The sequence below is a fragment of the Miscanthus floridulus genome, chromosome 10 (assembly GCF_019320115.1).
Source record: "Miscanthus floridulus cultivar M001 chromosome 10, ASM1932011v1, whole genome shotgun sequence".
Lineage (NCBI taxonomy): Eukaryota > Viridiplantae > Streptophyta > Magnoliopsida > Poales > Poaceae > Miscanthus > Miscanthus floridulus.
Window position 1 is genome coordinate 54,528,327 of NC_089589.1, and position 4,906 is coordinate 54,533,232.

Here is a 4,906-nt window from a genome sequence, read left to right on the forward strand (position 1 = left end):
GAGTGGAGAAGGTAATGTAGGGGCGGCTGCTAATGATGCCAAGTTCCTCACAAGTTCTTGATCATCAGCTCATATTCCATATAATGTATGGACTTGGACAATTTCAGCATCGGCAAAACAAAGGAGAGGAGAGGAGAGGGGAGATTTGGTAAAAAAACCAACAGCTGCTTAGCAAACAAAGTGCAGCAGCTGATGGCAAAAGATAGGACAACAAGTCCTGGGAGAGTCCTAGGAGATTTGGCAAAAAAGCAACAGCAGCCAACAGTTAGTAGCTAGAAGTAGCCACTTAGGAGTAGTAAGTAGAAAGTAGTTGAGTAGAGTAAGTGTAGCAGTAGAGTGGTAGTAGTAGAGTAAGAGCAGCAACCACTTAGGAGTAGTAGTAGGAGCATCACTAAAAGAAGAGCAGCAGTAGGAGTAGTAAGTATAGGGAGGAGGAGTAATAGGAGTAGTAAGAGGAGTAGTAGGAGTAGTAAGAGGAGGAGTAGTAGTAGGAGGAGGAGTAGGAGGAGGAGTGGTAGGAGGAGGAGTAGTAGTAGTAGTAGCAGTAGCAGTCACTACACACCAGCAGTATATAAGCAAAAAAACAGAGGAGTGGTAGTAGGAGCAGGAGGAGTACTAGTACGAGTAGTGGTAGTAGTAGTAGTAGTAGTAGTTAAGTAGTAGTAGTAGCAACAGCCACTACACACCAGCAGTATATAAGCAAAAAAACAGAGAAGGAGTGGTAGTAGTAGAGTAAGAGCAGTAGCCACTTAGGAGTAGCAAGTAGTAGTAGTAAGTAGAAAGTAGTAGAGTAGAGTAAGTGTAGCAGTAGAGTGGTAGTAGTGGAGTAAGAGCAGCAGCCACTTAGGAGGAGGAGTAGGAGCATCACTAAAAGAAGAGCGGCGGTAGGAGTAGCATGTACAGGGAGGAGGAGTAATAGGAGTAGTAAGAGGAGGAGTAGTAGGAGTAGTAAGAGGAGGAGTAGTAGGAGGAGCAGTAGTAGTAGGAGTGGTAGGAGGAGGAGTAGTAGTAGTAGCAGCAGCAACAACCACTACACACCAGCAGTATATAAGCAAAAAAACAGAGAAGTAGTAGTAGGAGCAGGAGGAGTACTAGTAGGAGTAGTGGTAGGAGTAGGAGTAGTAGTAGTAGTAGTAGCAACAGCCACTACAAACCAGCAATATATAAGCAAAAAAAATAGAGAAGGAGTGGTAGTAGTAGAGTAAGAGCAGCGGCCACTTAGGAGTAGCAAGTAGTAGTAGTAGTAAGTAGAAAGTAGTAGAGTAGAGTAAGTGTAGCAGTAGAGTGGTAGTAGTAGAGTAAGACCAGCAACCACTTAGCAGTAGAGTGGTAGTAGTAGGTGCTATAATGACAGATTATATAGCACTTTAGCAGAGTTCAGAGACTAGTCACAACAAAACCTCCACTAAAACATCAAATGGCTTAAGGAACCGACACCTAAATCACAGAACACTTAGCACGGCTCGGGAGTCGACTGGATGGTGGAGACAGCATGCGTCCACAGAGCCGGCCAGCTCTGTGGACATCATATATGTCCACAATATCAAACAATGAAGCAGTAAGTAATACTTGTGCTAAAATTAAGATCATTTATGGTCCCAAAATTATGTTTGAAGTTCTCATATTTTGAAATTTAGTTTTTTAAATTGTCAAAATGATATTTATTGATTAGTTAACCATGCTTAGAAAAGAATTTAATGCATCATTTTCTCCAGATTCTCAACTGTACTCTTGGAATATTGTTGGAATAGATTGGAAATATCCAGAAGCTTATGCATGGAGACCTCATCGTCATCGATGGATATGTGTCCTGGGATGTGGCAAAATTTGAAGCATTTCGACGAAGATGAGACTAAAAGAATTACTAACGACTATAGTACTTGTATAGGAGAAGGTGGCTTTGGGAAAGTCTATAAAGGGGACCTTCTGGACGAATATGATCAAGTTGCAGTGAAGGAATATATTCGTAAAGACTTAAGAGAAGAGTTCATGGAAGAAGTAAGGATTCATAGTAAAATGAAGCACAAGAACATAGTGAAGCTCGTAGGTTATTGTACTAGTGACAGTAATCTAACGCTGATAACTGAGTATATCTCCAATGGAAAGCTCGATTACATGGATCCTGAATATCTCCGTACAGGATGTCTTACCCCAAAGAGTGATGTCTATAGTTTTGGAATAGTTCTCTTGGAACTAATAGCTAGAAAAAGGGCAAAGCAGGGTGATGTTTACCTAGTTGGAACTTTTGCCGACGCAAAGTCAAGGGATTTGAGGGGACTATTTGATTCAGAAATAGCGAACGAAAACAACATAGGGATTCTTCAACAGATGGTGAAACTAGCAAATGAATGCCTCAAACGGGATAGAAATGAACGTCTTAAAATGACTGATGTGGCAGAACGCCTTCGCATGCTTAAAAAAAGGTGAGAACTAGACAAGAAAACAGACGTCCCCAATCCATTTTGGAATCATTTTGTTCATGGTACAAGAAGAGTAGCTTTCTTGAGAGAAATGCTAGCAATCATAAGATTCTATCAGAACTAAGAAATGTAACAAGTTTCACAAAGGAGGAGATAAATGATGTCATAGAGAATTACTCTTGTCTACTCGGGGAAGGTAGACCAGCTAAATTCTTTAAAGGAACACTTGAGGATAGTACAGCTGTGGTGGTGTGGAAATTTCTTTATGAAGACTAAGAAAAGACATTCATCAATGGAGGCATCATCTTGTCTCAAATTGTTCAAAAGAATATTATCAGACTTTTGGGTTGTTGCTTGGAAGCTGAAAGTCTAATATTGATATATGAGTATGCTAATAAAGGTAGCCTCATGGACATTTTAGGCAGCCAAGAAGATTTTCCCCTAGACAAACGTATTGGGATTGCAATTAAGACTGCAGAAGCATTACAGTACCTCCATTCATCAACTACTGGTATCATCGGACATGGTAATGTTGCAGCATCTACTATACTTCTAGACAATAACTTTTCGCCAAAGCTCGCAGATTTTTCAGGGGCATGTAAGCTTATCACAGAGACTGAAATTACTGCCAGGGATGGTGTAATTACGCGCAATTTTCTTGAGAACATACTCAACAACTACCCAAATCACTTTACGTCAGTGTTGAAGAATCTGGAAAATGACGTGTACAGGTTTGGCGGTGTTCTATTTGCACTCATTAGTAGGGACAACAATACTAGTTTAGATGAGCTTGTCTTAAGATTCACCGAAGCTTACCAAACATATGATAGTGGGAAGGCGATCTTTGATAAGGTTATAACAACTGAACAAGAGATCATTGTACTCGAAGATCTGGGGACATTGGCACTAAAGTGTACGATCTTGAATGTTGATAAGATGACTATGAGACCAACAATGAAGGAAGTAGCAGAACAACTTCACAAGATTAGAAGATCTTGGAAGGGGCGCACAACAGAGGTGGCTACACTAGAATCGAACAAGCACTTGAAATCAATTGAGAAGCAGGAAAGAGTGGATATGAACTCACATTGGGCCTAGGTCGCCTGGGCCTGGACCGGCGCAGCGCCTGCAGCTGGCTAGCATTGGCCACCCCGAGCATGGCCGACTCGTAGATGCCGATGTTCCCAACGATCCTCTTGGTCGACTGCAGGTACACATATGCCTTCACGGAGACCAGTGCGAACGGTGGCTCCCACTGCGTGGAGTGGAACAGGAAGCCGAGCTCAGCGGGGCGGGTGCGGAGATGGGGCCACCGCCGGCTGGTCAGAAACCCTAGGTCGGGGAGGAGTAGGTGCGCAGGTGTGGGGAGGGGGCACGCGGGTGCGGGGAGGGGAGGCAGCCTGATGGCGTCGGAGAAGAAGAGAGTGCCCAACAGGCAACTCCCGTGTGCGGCCTTGAATATATAGTCAGGATGATTTGTAGGGGCGATTCCTGATCCAGCCGCCCCTACAAATGCATTTGTAGGGGCGGTTCCTGATCCAGCCGCCCCTACAAATAGTTTCTATTTTAAATAATAAATTCTATATTTTTTATATCATAAAAACACAAAATAATATAAAAAAATTGTGTATATGCACAAATATAATATTTTGTATTATTCTATATATGAAGAAATATATATATAAATAATTGTAGTCAAAATAATATAGAAAATAAAAAAACAAAAATTAAAAATTTGAATTTTAAAACTTCGACTACAATTTTGTGACATTAAATGAAATAAAATAAAAATGTTGTAAACATAAAAGTTGTGTAACTCATCAATATGTACAACTTTTATTTTGGTCATCTTGTCATGTGACTTTGTTTGAACGATTCAAATTTTGAAATTCAAACAATTTCAACTTGAAACAATATTTTGAAAGAGTAAATGATTTCAGATGAAAAACTCATGAATACCAAAGTTCTAGAACTCATCAATATGTACAACTTTTATTTTGATCATATTTTCATTTGACCAAATTTGAACAGTTGAAATTTTGAATTTCACTAAATGGCAACTTCAAACAAGATTTTGAAACCTTAAATGATTTCAACAATAAAAGTCGTGAACATAAAAGTTGTTGAACTGCTCACTATCTACAACTTTTATTTTGGTCACTTCTTCATGTGATAAAGTATTAGTAAACATTGTTTATAAATACACATATGACTCATAGTTTCATGAACTATACGAGAAACATGTTGATTTATAAACAATGTTTACTATCACTTTGTCAGATGAAGAAATGATCAAAATAAAAGTTGTAGATCTTGATGAGTTATACAACTTTGGTATTCATTACTTTTTCAGCTAAAATCATTTAATGGTTGAAAATCTCGTTCGAACTTGTCATTTTTTTAAATTTGAAAATTTGAAGTGCTCAAACTTTGTCAAATGAAAAGAATGACCAAATCAACACACTAACTTGATAGGGCAAGATTTT

At 39.5% G+C, this 4,906-nt stretch overlaps 1 pseudogene; it reads left to right on the plus strand.

The window, feature by feature from the left end:
• The first annotated feature begins 1,815 nt into the window (after positions 1-1,815).
• Positions 1,816-3,518, plus strand: LOC136488661 (putative wall-associated receptor kinase-like 16; annotated as a pseudogene).
• The last annotated feature ends 1,388 nt before the right edge of the window (positions 3,519-4,906 follow it).